This window comes from Sapajus apella, unplaced genomic scaffold (assembly GCF_009761245.1).
Source record: "Sapajus apella isolate SASKATOON/1434 unplaced genomic scaffold, GSC_monkey_1.0 scaffold79, whole genome shotgun sequence".
NCBI lineage: Eukaryota > Metazoa > Chordata > Mammalia > Primates > Cebidae > Sapajus > Sapajus apella.
The window spans coordinates 365,343-384,833 of record NW_022437019.1 but is presented as its reverse complement, the minus strand read 5'-3'; the positions used below and the strand labels follow the sequence as shown (position 1 = coordinate 384,833).

The 19,491-nt window shown below is 45.8% G+C and overlaps 1 pseudogene; it reads right to left on the bottom strand.

The window, feature by feature from the left end:
* Nucleotides 1-11,316: 11,316 nt before the first annotated feature.
* Nucleotides 11,317-12,619, bottom strand: LOC116533122 (annotated as a pseudogene).
* Between the last annotated feature and the right edge of the window lie 6,872 nt (nucleotides 12,620-19,491).

The following is a 19,491-nucleotide window of genomic DNA, read 5'->3' as shown; positions in this document are numbered from 1 at the left end:
AAGTCTTAATAAACTGTGAAAAGTTAAGGATGCAACCTCTAGAACAGCCACAGAAAAATAAGGCAAAGAAGTGTAACTAAAAAGCTAATGAATAAACTGAAACAGAATTCTTATAAATATTCAAATAATCTTTTTTAAAAACTGATGAATAGATCAATGATTAAAAAAATAAAATTTGAGAAAATCATAAAATAGTAGCTTTAAATCCAACCATATCCATAATTACCTTAATTGTTAATGAACCAAACACTACAACGAAATGGCAGAAGCTTTCAGAATAGATTTTTAGAAACAACTCAACTATGTACTGTCTATACATACACACTTTAAACAGAGAGGACACAGGTTGAGGGCGTAAATAGTAACATAAGAAGGCAGAAGTGGCTATGTTAACATCAAATAAAATCGACCTCAAGACCAGGAGAATCACCAGAGCAAAAAAGACTTTCATAATGATTAAGTGATCAATTCATTGGGTGGACCTAGATTCATAAACAGAAAAGCTTTAAAGAGATAAAACAAAAATTGACGGAATGAAAGGGAGTAGACCATTTCACATACTTGCTTGGAGATTTTAATATCCCTCTCTCATCAATCGATAGAACAAATAGCTCAGAAAATCAGTAAAGACATAGAGAATCTGAACAACACTAGCAACCACCTTGACCTAATATTTATAGAACACTACATCTAACAGTACAGAATACATATTCTTTTCAAGGGCTCATGGTATATCCTCCATGTGCTGAGCCGTAAAAGAAGTCTTATTAAATCAAAAAATAATTTTAAACATTATGTTATATAAAAGAAACTAAACACAAAAGTACATTCTGTATTATTCCATCTACATTGAATTCTAGAGCAGGCAAAATAAATCCACAGTGACAGAAAGTAAATCAGTAGTTGTCTGGGATTGGGGTGGGGGCAGAGGTGAAGATTATTTGGGAAGGGACCCTGCTGAATCTTCCGGAATGATGGAAACATTCTATATCTTGATTATTTTGATGATTACATAAGTGTATACATTGGTCAAAACTCATGGATCTGTACACTTGAAGTAGGTGCATTTTATTGCAGGTAAATTACACCTCAATGAAGTGATTAAAATAAAAGCAGATGTTTGGAGTTCACAGCAAGAAGTGACAAAGCTGGTTAGAATCCTTGCTGGGGCTAGTTCCAGAGCACTGAATGAATTAGCTGGCAATATTTGAAACCTGTGAGATTTCAGGTAAATATCAGGACTTAGGCATCTCTGAAAAGTAGAAAGCTCTGGCCATGCTGAATCAAGCTTCCCCTGGCAAACCAGGGCAGGAGCTGAATGGCAGCTAACCCATTCAGTGGGGCACTCCCTCCACGTGGCCACTTTGCCTGCTTCCCTCACTTAGTGACCCATGTAGCCCTGAAGGTTTCTGAGTTCGTGACCGCTTGGCTAGAGTGTTAGTAGTGGTTACCACTTACTAATTTACCTGCTATTGCTTCTAAATGTATCTCTCAGCATCTGACTTATACTCTTACCAGGCATAGGTACGTGTAGTTTTATTTTTATATTTGAGCACTTATTATGTGTAAGTTGCATTGCTAAGCAGTTTGTGTATATTATCAAATCCTAACAACAAATCCTACATAGTAAGTCCTACCATCGCCCCCATCTTGTAAATGAGAGAACTGACACACAAAGAGGTGAAGTTCATACCCTACAGGCAATAAGTGATGGAGTCAGAATCTAAACTGTCTGGGTTTCGAACTGTCTGATTTTAGGGCTTGTGCTTGTCCAAGGATGCCCTGCTTGCACGACTCCATGAGCCATTCACATTGTAGACTCAGCCTGAGCTCTGTGGGCTCCAGGAGCTGCCACTTGCATTGACTACAAAGCAAATGGTGGCTTTTGATGCTACCAAGGGACAATTTCTCCTTACAAAATGAAAAGGATGACATAGCTCATCTGTGGAGCGAAGGGAGACCTTCTAACATGATTTGATTCATTCAACAACATTTTCTTTTCTTTTCTTTTCTTTTTTTTGAGACAGAGTCTTACTCTGTCGCCAGGAGCCAGGCTGGAGTGCAGTGGCACAATCTCGGCTCACTGCAACCTCCGCCTCCCAGGTCCAAGCAATTCTCCTGCCTCAGCCTCCCGAGTAGTTGGGACTACAGGCACATGCCACCATGCCCAGCTAATTTTTGTATTTTTAGTAGAGATGGGCTTTCACCATGTTGGCCAGGATGGTCTCGATCTCTTGACCTCGTGATCCGTCCACCTCAGCCTCCCAAAGTCCTGGGATTATAGGCTTGAGCCACCGTTCCCGGCCTCAACAACATTTTCTTAGCACTTGCTTACTTTATGCCATGTGCTGATCTGGGTATAGAAGATACAGCAGTGAAAAAAATTCCCTGACCTCATGGAGCTTACCTTCTAATGGGAGAAACAACCAATAAAAACATACGCAGGTTATACAATTAAATCAAAATGTAATCTCATGCCAGGTGATGATTATTACTATGAATTAAACCAAAGCAGGGTAAAGACTCAGACAGTGACTGGGGACGCTATTTAAGATAGGAGGTCCAAGAAGTCTCTCTGAAAAGCTGACATTTTAACAGCCAGCCATGTGAAGCCAGACATGTAAAGAAGCCATCTATGGAAATATCTGAAAGAAAGGCATTCCTGCAGGCCATGGGAACAGAAAAGTAGAAAGGCCCTGGAGAGGAAATGAGCTGGGCAAGTTTGAGGAATGACCAAAAGACGAGTCTGGTCAGGAGGGTGAAGGAGGAGAAACTGGAAGGACCTCACGGTCCTTGGGGAGGAGATTGATTTTATTGCATCTATTGGGGATAACGGTTGGGGAATGAGAATGTGCACAGGAGAGATGGGAGACAATAAGCTTAGGGCTCTCTAAAGGGCAGCAGAAGGGCTCAGCACCCAACCCCAGGAGCAGCCAGCAACCCTCCTAAATAGTGTGTCAATTAAAGTGCAGGCAGTAGTGCTCTAATTGCAGTTGTTTTTTCCAAAACACAGATGGTCGTAGCCTGGTTTCCAGCAGGATAGTGTTGACATCTGGTCTGCTTTCAATAAATCCTACTTATGCAAAATTTCAGCTCCAATTCAGTCACCAAAGCCTCTGACTCATTCTGTCTGAATCTCGGGCTGCAGGATGTGCTGGACAAAGAGGGAACGATGTCCCTGAGTGACAAAGTGGACAGATTCCAGCCCTGCCACTCACCCGTTTCCTTGCGTGAATTCCTTCTCCTCTCTGAGTCTCAGATCCTCTTCTGTACAAGGGGGCTACCCAGGCCTAATTTATAGGGAGGCTCATGATAATTAATCAAGATCAGGTTGTTTGAAAACACTTTGCTCAGGGCCAGTTAATGAATTTACTTGTTTGTTTTCTGCTTTCTCAAGCATCCTGTAGAGTCCCTGAGAGCAGGGTCCTATCCATCTGGTTCATTGCAGACACCTCACTTTGGAGCCCGGAGACTGGCACCCAGTAACTACTTGCTGATAAAAAAGAGTATCTGCTTATTAACCATCTGCAGCTAGAATATTGGATATGGCTTCAGGACCTTTTAGTTTCTGAATGTTACCAGAAAGGAATTTTCTCTGTCAGGCCCAAATGTCCACTGGATGATTTGTCTGTGTGAAGAGGATGGTTATTCCCATGTAGGTTTCTCCCTGAATGTGCACATTTGACTGTGAACCTATTAACTCATCTCAACTGCCTTTGAATTTTCTACCAATCTATTGATTTGAACAAGATACATAACATTGGCTGGTATCTAATCTAATACTTACTATGGAGAAGGAATTAAATTAATATCCTTAAGTAATGTATTTATTTAATTTTTGGTAAATATTTATTGAGAATCTTCATTTGGAAGGTGGTACACAACATGGATTAAGTCACCTATAGCCCCTTTCCTCAAGGAACTTAAATTCTAGTAGGAAAGAAAGACATAACATTAACTCATCATACAAGTAATTGACTGCAATTGAAATCAAAGCTAAGAAGAAAAAGCACAGGGGCTGGTATGTCCATTACGGCATCTGACTTGGTCCAGATGTCAGGGAAGGTTTCTGTGAGGGGACAAGGTTTGAGCTGAGCCTGAAAAATGAGAAGAGAGCAGAGAAAAGCTCTGAGCCAGGCAGAGGGAGCAGCCAGCACAAGAGCCAGCTCTGGGAAAGTTGCATTTCTTGAAGATCAGAGAGGAGGCCGATGAAGGAGAAAGAGACATACAACAACATTGGAGGCTTGTCAGGGGACAGGTCAGGCAGGGCTTTGTGGACTGTAGGAAGAACTCATATTGACTCTACAAACAATATGATACCATCCAGATAGTTTCAGCCAGGTGGAGACAGGAGTACATTTATCCTTAGGCATCACTTTGGTGAGACTCTTACATTTTCAGTGTGCTCAAAACCGAAATCTCAGGTTTGATCTTCACACAATCTTGTAAGGTCAGTAGTGCAGTTCAAACTCTTTCCCACGTCACAGATGAGAAAACTGAGGCACAGGGACACGGGGAGGGCTTGATGAAAGCCATTTGGCCAGACAGGGCAAGGTCTTTAACTCTCCATTTCAGCCTTGGGAGCAACCTGAATCTATCAATGAATAAATGGAGTGTGGGAAGGGGTATAAGGAACTGGATATTAAAAGCAATCCTATGTTCTCTTTCCCTGAACCTCCCTGATAATATTCCTACAGTGGGGCAATCCAAGTAGGTGTGAGCAGAAAGTCAGCTGATGGCAGACCTCAGAGTGAATGACCAAGCACGTCCCCTCTTCCCAGCAGACATTAACCTCCACTGGGGAAGGCATACATCTAAACCATATCCATAGCTTGGCTTCTGTCTGCTAACACTCCAGGGTTCCTTATCTCCTGATGAAAGCACATTTTCTTCATTTCAAAATTAACAAAATAACAATGATGATAACATGCATTTGAGGGTGGACACAGTGGCACTTCGGGAGGCCGAGGTGGGTAGATCGCCTGAGGTCAGGAGTTTGAGAGCCTGGTCAACATGGTGAAACCTCATTTCTACTAAAAATGCAAAAATTAGCCAGGCATGGTGGCAGGTGCTTGTAATCCCAGCTACTCAGGGGGCTGAGGCAGGAGAACTGCTTGAACCCGAGGGGTGGAGTTTGCAGTGAGTTGAGATCGTGCCACTGCACTCCAGCCTGAGCTACAGAGTGATAGTCTGTCTCAAAAAAAAACAAAACAAAACAAAAATGTGTTTGAGATTGTTGTGTTTGTCTGCTCAGCATCTAGACCCCACCTCCTCCTCCTGGTAACAGCGCCCTGACTTTTCCCTTGGGAAATAGCAAATTACTCATGGTCCATGAGGCTCAGTGTTGGCCTCTCCTTGAGCCTGACCCATAGTAGGTACTCAGCAGATGTTTGCTATATTTAACAACAGTTATTATTTAATGACTGTATTAGTTCAGGACTCTTGGTAGCAAATGACAGAAACACCCACTCAGGAGAATTTAATTGACTCATGTAACAAAACATTTCTATGATGGGACTGGCTGCTCTTCCACCATCAAGAGCAGGTGAAAATCTATAGCAATGCAAAGAAGGATGGTCAGAGCTTTGAGCTCAAGAAACAGAGATAGGGCTGGCTAAAGGCAGCATCTATTTGCAGCAACAGAAAGTCTCTCTACATAATCATAAGTGGAAAGTGACAGAAGGGAAGGCCCTTGAGTTTTGTGGGTTCAAAGGTAAGACTGTGAAACTGTGTTTAGAAAAACGTGAGGGCCAAGGAAGATCAGGTGCAGGAATTACACTCTGGGTCACACCATTGCGACACTATGGTTAGAATCCCAGTATTGGCTCCTTGTCATTCCTTCAGCAGATATTTCTCTGCCTGTGCCTGCATGTTGCCCTCAAGACTCAAAGCCCAAGGGGCAACATCCAGTTGATTAGGTGGAGGTCCTACACCCCCACTCTGCCTGGGTATGGAGAGGATCTGAGCCCTGGCTCTTTTCAAGATTCACATAGAATTCTTATCAAAAAAAAAAAAAAGAAAGAAAGAAAATGGAAAATGGGGCTTGACTGTCTGGCAAAAACATGACAGATGTCCATTTCAAGAGGTGAGCAGAGTAACAATCTAGAGGAAACCTAAACTCAGGTTTAGGGCCTGCTGAGCATGAGTCCCTACTAAAAACATCCCATTCAGTTTTAGAAAGTACTCTTCTGGACAAACCATGTGAGGTTCAACTATAAGTAACCAACATGTTAGACACTTAGATTTTATTCTTTGGGTAATGGAGAGCCATGAAGGATTTAAGCAGTGGGGGAGAAACGTGACCAGACCTGCACTGACTGAGGAAGGTCCCTGTAGCTGCTGGGAGGAGCAGGGAAGAAACTGGAGTCCCAAGAAACTAAGAGACAGATGCTGCTTCAATCAACTAGACAATGGCTAAGGGCCTTGGAAGGAGTGGGACTTGAGACATTGAGAGAGAAAAAGGAAGCTGGGATTTGGTGACTGAAGTGGCTGAATAGGAGGAAAGAACTCACCAAACTCCTGGCTTTGGAGACCAAATGTCCCTCTAACATCTCCTCCCAAGAGCCTCATTTTTGTTAGCATGGAAAGGACATTGTAAAGGCCAAATTACACAACCCAAGAGGAAATCCAAAGTCAGACAGAAAGAATAATAGAAAGGGCTATGGGGTTGGCAGTGTGATTCATTATTATTCTTTAAGGTAAGGAGAAAAAAATAATTGATCCTGGATGAAGAAATTGGGCTTGGCTGAGCCCAGGGCTGTGGGAGGTGAGTCCTGCTCCAGAACTCCTTGGGGGCATGTGGTTGAGGGGCCAGCAGGAAACAGGGGGGATGGTGGCTGCAAAGGCTTAAAAAGACATTTTGTTCCAGACTGGCGATGGGAAAACCTAGAGGACTGGGTTTCAGTGCTTGGTAGGGAGGACGCCATTGGCAACCCTCAGTGCCTTCCCTGCTGATCAGTGCCTCATTGCCAACTTACCCAGTTTAAAATAAATCTTCAAGCTAGCCTGGAGGTAACTCCGCCTGAGCTTTGTCTTTTGCAGATGAGGAAGTGTAGACTGAAAGATCAAGCCACTTAAGAAGGTCACACAGACAGGAAGTGTGGACTTCAAGCTCAACGTAGGCGCAAGATTGCTGATTCTAGTCCAGTGCCCCCAAGCCATCCTGCTCTTGGGGGTTGGGGTGTATGCCAAGTAGGATCTCCCACTGAGTTAGCCCCTAGCACCATGCTTGATAAATATTTGAATAAGGGAATTAATTTTCCATTGGTTTGGTATCAGTTGATCCATCAAGGGACCAGTTTTAATTAAATTTCTCCTATGGGAATTTAGAGCAGAGAGGAAAATGAATGAGCCCTTGATGGGTCAGAGACACTTCTCTGAGAGTATGAAGGGGGCACTGGTTTTGCCAGGAGGGAGATGAGTAGACCAGGAAACCAGGTCAAGAAATGCATTTGAATGGGTCTCCTTCTTAATTTTTCATGGTTTCCTATGACTGCTGTGAGCAGGAAATCAACAAATTTTAATCGTGGTCTTTAAAGGATTTCTAGCCTCTCCATGGGTGTAGGACCATCAAGGACATGGAGTTTCGAGATTAAAATCATGACATTTCTGACATAGTTCAATGGCCTAGGTCAGAGGCCAGCAAAAGTTTTTGTAAAGGTCCATATAGAATACATTTTTGGCTTTGTAGCCCAAGAGGCAAAATCTAAAATATTATGAAGATACATGAGAGAAAAAAATGTCCACAAAATTCTTATTGATGAAAATAAAAAAAATAATAATAACCAAGTCATTTAAAAAAAAATACAGTTCTACTAATGAGAAGATGGATTTCTTTTGGGGGGAATAATATTTTATTTAATTGGATTTCAAAGTTAGTATTTTCTCACACCAAAATCAATTGTAAATGTTTACCTGTTAGTGCTGATCTGTAATGGAGTTACCATATTTTGTGTCTGAAAATGTATTTCACACCGATAGCTGATAGGTGTGGCATCACTGTGATTTCCAGTGCACCAAGAAGCAGTGCTAAGCGATGAGACCTACTGATATGTTTATGCATGTATCATTTACATATGTAAACCATATGTAAAGGACTGAGCCTCACTTATTCCAATAGAATTTTATTTATGGACCTGAAACTTGACTTTCACATAATTTTCACGTCAAAAACAGAATGAGTCTTTTGTTTGTTTTTTCAGTCATTTAAAAATGTGAAAATCATTCTTAGCCCATGGGCCATCCAAAAACACGCAGCACACCAGATTTGTCCTGTGGGCTGTAGTCTTAGTGTGTCAAATTAAGCCATTCATAATCACGATTGTCAAAGGAAATTTGGTGCTGTATGGTTATCCCTAATATCTGCCTGGCGAGTAAGAGGTACCTAGAGGAAGGCCAAAGAGTTTAGATGGGGCTAGAAATAGGGCGTTACTAAAGTTTCACCTTTGCAAGACTCCAGCCTGAGTTCTAGAATCAGGGTTCTCCAGCCTGCCCCTGACTGGGGTTTGCAGGGCTTGCCCAGTGCCCTCTTGGCCCAAGACTCTTTGCATTCTGTAAGCCCTCTCATGGATTCCATTTCTGTCTGTGTGGCCGTTCCAGGCCCCTAAAGTCTTGATACAAGCACAGGGATTTCCGAAGGACAGGGCAGAGCTGCTTGCAAAGACCAACCTCCCAGACTGCTGAGAAGACGGTGGGGAGGCCTGGACGTGCAGAGTGAGGTTTCCTGAGCAGCAGTTTCAAAGTTGCCCTTATCTCCAGCTGCACAGGCGGAGCGTGCCACCTGTTTACGAGTAAACTAATGGCCTAATCTCAGCTGGAGGTAAGGTAAGGGGGCAAGGCAGGGCTGGAGAACACCCAGGCCATGGCTGCCCAAGGTTTAACCCTCTCTAGGCTGCAGCAAGTGAATGTATAAGCATGGCTCCAGCTGAAGAGCCAGTCTTAACCAAACCACAGTTTTCAGCTGATTCTCGTAGGATGAGGGAGAACCCCGCTCCAAACCAGGACAACTACACCTCTTCATGGTGCATCCACTGTAAAGTTGTGCTTGCAGCTTTAAATAACTCAGAAATGTCTGGGGGAATAAAAGCACTGAATCATTTACTCGTTCAGCCAATAACCGTGGAATACCTACTCTATGTTGGTCACCAATAGATATATAAACTTGGACAAAAGCCTTGTCATCTGGCTCTGTTCGAGCTGAATGGAAAACAGTTTCTTGACCCAGTCTCCATGACAGGGCAGAAGGCATATTATTATCCCCATTTTACAAAGGAAAGAGCTGTCAGACACAGTGTCACACAGGAAGGTAGACAATAGTGCCGATGTCCTTTATCTTAGTATAAAGTTGTCTTCTAAAAACTCTCCATTATTTATTAATGTATTGACTCACTTATTCATGTTTTCTGCACAGTGATACTTAACTTGCACCAGACTTACACCAGTGCTTGGGGTGTAAGAACACAGACATATGTTCCTTTTCCTCAAAGAGTCTGTGGTCTAAGGGGATTCACTGGGGTCCACCTTCCAAACCAAGACAGCAAAGGAGCACTAGGAGAGGAGTCTTCTGTGTGGAGACTCAGTTATATGATGGCTAAGAGATGGACCTTCCATTTACTACTGTGCCTTGGGTAAGGCCCTCTCCTCAGTTTCCTCATCTGTTAAATGGGCATAACAATAGTACTGGCTTCAGCAGGCTGCTGTGAAGACAGATGGAGATGACATGGAAGGTGCCCAGCATATAATCAGTGCTCAGTAAGTAGTGATTACTAAAGAAAACCCATGAGGCAGACTAAAGGGTCTGGAATTCAATGGGACGGCTAATTTTGCTTGCTTTTTTGTTTGTCTCAAAGTTTTGCTTTTAAATTGAACATTTTGCACAGTTATTCAATGTATGCACTGGGCTTATTTATACCTGTGACCTAGTTGAATCCTCAAAGCAACTTCTTATAGAAGGCATTGTTAATTTTTTTTCCCTTTCTGCAGAAGAGAAAACTAAGGACCAGTGATAGGAAGTTCTCCAAGATCATACAGCAAGGAAAGGATGTGAGCCAGGGTCCGGGCTGCTTGTCCCCACTCTGGGCTCCCTCTTGTTACATGATGGACAGGGTTTGGTTGGTATTTGGCTGTAGATTGGACAGGAAAGCCAAGGTTCAAATGGGGCAGTGAATGGCTCAAATGCAATGAGGAAGCCCCGATGGGAAGGGTTGTTAAAGCTTAGAATGGGTGACACCAGCAGAAGCAGAGCTGGCCAGGATGACTTCCGCCATCTTCTTGGGTTATTCACAGTGGTCCTGCCTAGGCAGCAGGCAGGGGGATGAAAAAGATGACCAGCCACCATCTTTATTTCCCCCAAGTTCCCCAAATGTTGTCCCCCTTCATTATTATTCAGCCAATGATGGCAAAGCTACTGCTGCGGCTGCCACTGCTCCCCACACCCCAGCTCCCGCTCCCTGTAGCCAAAGGGATTATATCCTGCTCCATCTATGCACCATTTAATGCTGAATCACTTGGTGATGGAGTGATCTGACTTCAGCGGGCTGCTGTGAAGACTGATGGAGATGACATGGAAGGTGCCCGGCACATAATCAGTGCACCATTTAATGCTGAATCACTTGGTGATGGAGTGATCTGGTGTCTGCCTACACAGAGGAAGCCCCAGCCAGAAGACCTGGTTGATCTAAGTCAAAGGCAGTCTATCCTCAGCACGTGCCCTGCCACGTGGCCTCCCTTGCCCATCCTGGCATAGAATCTACCAGGGCGCTGCTTCTCACCAAGCAGAGAGGCTACTGAATTAGTTTCCTAGATCTGCCTTAACAAATTGTCACACACCAGGAGGCCTGAAACATCAGAAGTTTATTCTGTCATAGTTCTGGAGGCCAGATGTCCAAAATCAAGGTGTCAACAGAGCTAAACTCTCTCCGAAGTCTCCAGGGGGAGTCGTTCCTGGCCTCTTTCAGCTTCCAGTGGCTCATGGCATTCTGGCTCGTGGTTGATAATCCCATCTCTGTCTCTATCTTCACATCTCTGTGTCCATATCTCCTCCTCTTCTGTTTCCTAAAAAGACATTTGTCATTGATTTTAGGGCCCACCTGTGTAACCCAGATAAGTGTGTCCCAAGATCTTTAACTTAGTTCCATCTGCAAATGTGATTTTTTTTTTACATTTTCCCATTCTTAAACTTAAATAAGGTCCCATTCAAAGACTTCAAGGGTTTTGACATGGACATATGTTTTAGGGGCTACCTCCAGCCCACTATAGCCACAGAGTCTTTCTCAGCATTTGGTCCCCAGTGTGGACCCTGCTTCTTCTGGCTTAATGTCATAGAACTTTGGTGTCATTGGTCTTTGGCACCACTTTGCCGTCCACTCTTCAGCAGGTGTTGGTCTTTTGGATGGTTTGCATGGAGTTACTGCTGTCCAGGGATTGAAGTCCTTGCCATCTTCCAGCAGGCGGTGGTAGGTGGCGACCTCAGCCTCCAGCTTGACCTTGATGTTCAGCAGGGCCTTGTACTCCTGGGCCTGGTGCTGCCCCTCTGCCGGGGTCTGTGCCAGCTCTGACTCCAGGTGCAGCAGGACCCCAGTGAGCTGCTCCATCTGCAGGGTATAGCAGGCCTCCATCTCCCTCAGGCTGTTCTCCACGCTGACCTTCAGATTTCTCATCGAGCCCAGGTCAGTCTCCAAGGACTGGACGGTATGTCTCAGCTCCAAGAGTGTCATCTCAGCAGCTCTGACCTCAGCAGACTGTGTGGTGACCACCGTGGTGCTCTCCTCAATCTTCTGAGACCACTACTTGTCCAACTCCTCTAGGTTCTTCCAAGCCAGCTCGTTATATTGGGCCCCATATCTGCCATGGTCTTGGCGAGGTCCTGAGATATGGGGTGTCTACACCCACAGTCAACCCAGAGCTGGCAATCTGGACTTGTAGGCCTTTTGCTTCCTCTTCGTGGTTCTTCTTCATGAAGAGCAGCTCCTCCCTGACAGCCTTGATCTCTGTCTCCAGCTGCAGCCGAGTGACATTGGTGTCATCAATGACCTTGCAGAGCCCATGGATGTCACTCAACATAGACTGGCGCATGGACAGCTCTGTCTCATACTTGACTCTAAAGTCATCAGCAACAAGACAAGCATTGTAGATCTGCAGAACAATGCAGGCATTGTCCACAGTATTTGCGAAGATCAGAGCCCTCAGGTCCTTGATGGTCTTGAAGTAATGGCCTCAGTCTCTGACCTGGGGTCCCTTCTTCTCCAGATGCTACCGATTTTGCTCTCCAGCTTCCAGTTCTGTCTCCTGGCTCCTCACTCTGTCCAGGTAGGTGGCCAGGCCAGGCAGTCGCTCAGGTTTTGCATGGTCTCCTTCTCATTCTGGATGCCTCCCATTCTCATCAGACCCCTGTCCATCCCCACAGCCAGGCCCCCAAACCACAAGCCACCCCAGAAGTTGGTGGAGCAGGACATAGAGATCCGGGACCCTGAGCCCCCAGCACCTGCATAGATGCTGGCTGCGCTGCTGACTGGCTGGGTGGCTGGACAGAGCCCAGGGGCCGGTAGTTTGTGGAGAAGGTGGAGCAAGTGGCGAAGCTCATGCTGTCCAGGGAGCAGAGCAAGAGGACCGGACTCAGGCTTTGCCGACCAAGCCTTTTGTAATCTCGAGACTAAATCAACCCTAGTGATTTGTTGGAACTATAAGTTTCTATGCAGTGCCTGTTGTGGAAAATCCTCAATATTTCAACTGTGCAAGGGGCCACGGAGTGAAAAGTTAAAAAGAGAACGTACCAGAAAGAGCGTAACACGGTGTCTGGCACACGGTGGCGTTCCATAAGTATTCTGAATACTAGCTCTTCCAGGCACCTTGCTGGGTCCCATAGGACATAGTCCCTGCTCTAAAGAAGAACCCAGTGACACCACTCATAAGAACATAACCTCAGGAGATACTAAAGGGAAGCAGCCCAAGGGAAGTTTCCTTTGTAGAAAGAACATTCCTCCCATTTGAAATCACATATTTAACATCTGTCTTCCCCAATTCTTTCATGTAGTCAACAAATATTTTTTTAGCTACATTAGTTATGTGCCAAGCTCAAGAAATGAAACGGTTAAGCCAAATGTCCCACGGGACATGGCCTCCTGGAGGGGACAGGATTGTAAAGATATTCAACCAAAATAAAGATATAACTACAAATTCTGGCCGGGCGCAGCGGCTCACACCTGTAATCCCAGCACTTTGGGAGGCTGGGGCAGGCAGATCACCTGGGGTTGGGAGTTCGAGACCAGCCTGACCAACATGGAGGAACCCTGTCTCTACTAAAAATACAAAATTAGCCAGGCCTGGTGGCACATGCCTGTAACCCCAGCTACTTGGGATACTGAGGCAGGAGAATTGCTTGAACTTGGGAGGCAGAGGTTATAGTGAGCCAAGTTTGTGCCATTGTACTCCAGCCTAGGCAAGAAGAGCAAAACTCTATCTCAAAAAAAAAAAAAAAAAAAGGAAGATAACAAAAAACTACAAACTCTAATGGGCAGAAGGAATGCTATCAAAGAGAAACAAGGGTCTACTATAGATTAAAGTTCAGGAAGCCCCTTTGAGGAAGAAACATTTAAGCTGAAAGATGATAGGATTTGGCCAAGCAGCCAGCTAGGAGAATATAAACTGAGATCTTAGTGGAACAGAAACTATGTCTGTGTCATCTCCGTCCCCCTAGAAACTAACCTAGTGCCTCGCATGTAAAAGAAGCTCAGTAAATAGGCGTTAGGTTGCCTTTAGTTGAAGTGTGGTTATCTAACCTCCATTTTACAGATGGGAACAGCAAGGCAGAAGACCTAAGCTTGGATTTGACAGGCATGGCTTTCTGTGGACGAGGAGAGCCTGGCATCCTCCAGGTTGCTGTGGTTGTTCACACCACCCTTCCTGCCTCCCTCAGCCCCCTCCCTACTTGGCTCAGGCTCCCTGAAGGAGGTATGCATCAACCCAGGGGAAAAGGTGAAGCAGAAGGCCTCATTTCAACCTGGCACAAGTGAACTATTTATGGCAAGAACCAGATGAGCAGGAGGCCTGGATGCTGAAAAGCCAAGGAGTAAAAATACCTAATTCCCAGCCAGAGCACCAAAGAATTGTTCTACTGGGACATCTCTCCCCTGCCATACACTGGACTCCAGGGCTGCCCTGGCAGGACTGAACAGACCCTTTTCCCATGTCATCTTCTCCCTGCCAGCCTCACTCTGCTCCACGGATGTGTCCTGGATGATTCTCACACATCGTCCAGGCTCGACTCAGCTGCCATGTCTAACAGGAAGCCACATACTCCTCACCCTGTTGGATTAGGTGTCCCTGTCTTGCTCCTTTCACAGCCTGCAGTCACTGAGATGAGCTATGTGGTCATTTTCGGATGGTGAATTCATTCTAAGCAGAGATCATAGCCTGTTCTCTGTTGTGTGAGCCCAGCACCAGCACCTGAGCCTGGGTACATAGTTACCCCATGAAATTTCAATGAATGGGCATGTGAAGAAAAAAATAAATGAATGACACTATTCATCAGTCACAACTTTTTTTTTTTGTAAACAGGTTGCATGTAAATGTCAGAACCCACCATTCAGCCCCAGGCCTGCTTTGTACCAAAGATTATCAGCACCTCTGTCCTGCAGGGGTATGTGGGCTGCTAGAGGGTCTAGAGGGTGAGGGTGGAGAGAGATACACATGACACCGGGACAGCCTCCAGGTGGGAATTTGTTCTTTTGTCATCGTTGTGCCGCTGCTCCTACCCACCAAGCGCTGCGCTAATACAGTGGACTCAGGTATAAGTCATGGCCTCTGCCTTCAAAGAGTTTGCAGTTTAACCAGGTTAGAGAAGACACATAACTGAACGCTGGCCAGAGGCGGTGTGCAGCACACAAAGGAGGTGGATGGAGGACACAGGAGAAGTAGGTAAGCCCAGACCAAGGTTGGCTTTGGATAGAAATTGTCCCACAGCTCAGAAGCATGACCAACTCTAGATGCCAGAGGTCTTAGGTTGTACATCACAGCTTACAGAAGATGTCACTCTGCCCTAAGGTGCATGTGCTCATGCGCGCATGCGCGCGCGCACACACACACACACACACACACACACACACACACACACACACACGATGGAATCCTGATGGATGCTTCCACCTCCGTTTCCCCCATTCCCTGGGACTTCTTTTCCTTCCCTGTCCTGACACGTCATTCTTCAGCCAGGCTGAGCTGCCAGGAGATAGTTGAGGACAAGAGCCCACGGAAGGACTCTCCTAAGCAGACCTCTCCTTCCACACCCCTACAGTCCCTCTAACCCACTGCCCTGCAGGTCTTCAGAGCTTTCTAGGTCACAACTGCAAAGACAGTCTGGGCCGGCACCCTCTGCATTTGGGCTGAAGTCTCACGGCCCATGAGTGTACAGAGCTCAGCAGACCCTTCTCGTGGACAGGGTTGGTGCCAAGCTTGGCAGAGCTCCTTGACTCGGCTTCCTTGGCTCCTGCAGCTGGAAGGCCCCTGAGCAATTGCGGTTCCTTCTGAGTATCTCAGCCAACCCAGAACTTCAGCCCCAGCACCCATGGGTAGCAATTGTGAAAAAGTAAAGCCCTGTGATGTCACCCCCTAGAATAGTGCTGAGCATTTACCCACACAAGACTCACTGGAGCAAACCTGCATGGTGGTCACAACCTCCCACCATGGCCTAGGGGCTGCAGGCTTCCCCAGAGAATGTTGGATGTGGTGCCCGAGCTCATCTGCAGGTGAGGGGTGTTTGGGCAGCATCCTGCTGGAGCCCACAGGGTTGGCTATAAAAGTTCCTGCAGCATGAAACATGCCTTCCAAGGAAAACCTTTCCCGTTGGAATCTCCTGGGCCCAAGAATGTTTGTCCATGGTATTCACAGAAGAGTGGCATTATAATACAGTGTTAGGTGCCCAGGCTTGAGAGAAAGCCAAGCTCAAAGTCTAGCTTTGTGCACCTCACTGTACTGATCTGTAAAAGAGGGAAAATGACAATCCCACAGTGATGCTCCCATGAGTTCCCTCTCTGTCCCCCTTGCAAACCAGGTATTGCCATTAATATGACACAACATTAAATCAGCCTGAGATGAATTTTGAAAGGGCAATTCTGCTGGTTCTTATTGCAGATATTCAAAGGTGAGAGTCATGAGTCACGAGAATGAGAGTATCTCTTGAAATATAGTGAGTGCTTACCATAGTTCAGGCAATGTGCTTGGTACATTACAGAATCTCAGTTAATTCTCATAATGACCCAATGAATACTAGTATTACTCCCGTTTTACAGATTAAAAAAGCTGGGATCAGAGAGGATGTGATTTTGCCCCGTGGTGGCGGAGGCTGCCAGTTGTCCCTCAATACATGATCTTCCCTATTCCTTAGGTCTAGACTCTCTGATTCTTATCTGGACACATGGCCAACCAGAATAACGACCTTTCCCAGACTTCCTTGTATCCACATGTGTTCCTGTGGGGCCAGTGGGATTTCAGTTGAGTATTTAAACCCTGCCTCTCTCATCCCAAAGAACTCTTAAATGTCTCTGTAATGTGCATGTGTATTTGGATGGGCTGGGAGTCCAGCGTTGGGGCTTTTAGCACCAGTCCATCATTTGACACTTCCTATGTGACTTGTATGCAGGGGCTACATGAGAATCTACCTTCTCTCCCACCACTGGATCCCTGGTGACCATAGCTCAGCTCTGGGCCCACCTACTGGCCCAAGGAAGACCCACATATTTTCTATCACTTACCTCAGGCCACGGAAGCTTCCAAGGACTTGCAGGAGGTGATGGTGAGGAGTGACCAGCCTGTTAGTCTTAACATAGTCCTAAGAAAAGTTGCTCAGAGGGCTTCTTTCAAAAATAGAAGCATTTGATTGAGTCCTAGCTTCTGGGGGTGTACAGATAGTCTCATCTCTAGTATATCACTTTGTATTTTCAAATTAAACCCCCCATCCCATGCTGAAAGTGCAGTGGATGTTTCTCAAGCTGGGACTGGCCTGAGTGCAAGGGAAGGGGACAGTGGTGGGGGTCCCTCTCCATGAGTCACCATAGTCATTATGGTGAAGCAATGGTGAAGTAAGACCTCAGTGTAAATCTGAACTATCCCAGGATCGTATATTCTCTTAGATTGATTTGCAGGTTAATACCAGTTTGGGAAAAATTGCCAGCTTATAGTACTAGACACAGGAGGCAGAGATATCATATACCAAACTCCACAGCCTGTGCTCCTGCCTTTCTGGTGGATTTTGTTCTGTTATGGCTGGCAGTGAGAGGCCAGGACTGGAGAGCAGAGGCCTACGGCTCCCCCTTACATCTTTCTTTTCTACCAAGAACTCATTGCGTTCAGAAAGTGTGAATTTGCTTGTTGAATCCACAACCTTGTATACATCACCTCAACCCACATCCCATTGGCCAGCCTTAATCACATGACCACATGTGGATGCAAGGGAGTCTGGGAAAGGTCGTTATTCTGGTTGGCCATGTGTCCAGATAAGAATCAGAGTCTAGACCCACTACTACTATTACCCCCACTTAATGGAATAGAAAAATTGAGATTCAGAGAGATTCACTACCATGCCAGTATGCAGCAGAGCCAAGATTTGAGCAGATGTGTGCCTAAACGCTGTGGCCAGAAAGGGTTTTGTGTACACCTGGGTGAAGTAGGGTTGGGCTGGGCATCGGGGGTATTGAGCGTTTTCAAGCAGGAGACACTGCATCTGGAGATGGATGGAGGAGAGGGAATGGTAAGAGCACACGTAAGATGGGAATCCACTCACTCGGTCATTCCTGAGAACCTGCCACGCCCAGTCACTGTGAATCTCAAAATGAAACACAGCACCTTTCCTCAAATAGGGCAGCAGGAACAGACGCAGGTGCTGTGGGACTCTGCAGGCACTGCGATGCTCATGGGAGACCAATCTACTGCAGTTTTCAGAGATCCCCTGGTGCCTCTGGGGACTAATCCTATGCGACGCCTGTGATGTCTCCAATTAGCTTTACATAATGCACGGAGGATCTTTTTGAAGCATTGCTTCCTGGATAATATCTAAACTTACTTAGTGCCACCAAGGACAGGTCTGTGGGTGGTCTCTTCTGCATCATTGGTCACACTTCCCACCCGGCTCCCCTCTGTGTCCCTTTTTCCTCTAGTTTCCAGCAAGGTAGGGCCCTGGGGAGGCACTTGAACAAGCATCCTTCCTTTCTACCACTGTGCACACACAGTGCCCTCCCCAGAATGCCCTTCCCATGCCCAGTCAACCTGGCAGTGGGAAGTGACCACCTCATGAAGGCTACTCTGCTCTCCTGCCCATAACACCAATGTCCCCATGGCACACATCTGGCAGAGAAGCAAGTCCCAATACCCCACATGTTCGGCTGATTGGCCAATGCCCATCTCTCTAGGTGCTTCTAACCATTGCCCATGCCCACCAATTACATGAGTCTTCTCCAGTGCCAGCCCTCTGCCTTCTCAGCAACTTCACACCTTCTGTTCTCTCTGCCTGGGATGTTTTTCCATGGGGACACCACACTTTCAGTTTTCAGGTTCCAGCTTCCTGCACAAGAAAGACTCTTCCTGACCACCCTATTTAAAATGGAGACTCCTTTTCTTTCTTCTTTATCTCTGCGCACTGCTTGGTTTTCTCGCAATACCAGCATAAGGGCAATAATTTTGTGGAGGTCTTTGTGTACTTGGTCTTTCTGCCTCCCTGCACTTTCCACTGCATTGAGGGAGGAGACCCTGCCAACGATGCTCCCAGTTGTATTTCTGGCCTTTGAAAAATAGTGCTTAATAAATATTCATCGAAGCGATGGTGATTATGTGGGTGTAACCACATGAAAGAACTCAGTTAATATGTGTGGACTACACTCCATGTAAGTGATGTTTTAATAAAAAGTAGATACCAATTGCATTGGTTACTTGAAAGAAAACCTGGAGCATGAATTTGCCCGTGAGTCTCATTCTTCTTATTTTTGTTGCTGGTGTTTAACGCAGAGTCTGGCCCAGCATTTCCTCCAGTCTAAGATGCTCATGTTCCCATGATGTAAAGTGGGAGAATTCAGAGCACGTTACACTAATGTGCTCTTCCTTTATAGTTTCCTCTCTGAAAGTCATCATTAAACCAATGGTGCATCTTCACATAGGTGGTACAGCTTACAATATTGAATGTAAGAAACACTGTTTATGAAAATCACTCACTTAAATGTTGAACTAATTGGACCTGAAAAGGGATTAACTCTTAAGAGAGCATGAAAAGGAGGTTTGGGGGTTTCCACCCTACTTCTATCGCCTGCTTAAGGGGAATAGCACTTTGAAAGTGCAACAGAGGGCACACTTGTGAAAGCCTTGGGATTGGATCACCCCTGGCTGGATCCTGGTTTGCCCCTTGGCAGCTGTGTGAACTTGAGCAAAGTGCTCAGCCTCTCTGAACCTTAGTTCATCATAAGAGAGGGAGCATCACCCATATCTTGCAGAGCCCTGGTAAGGATTAAGTGA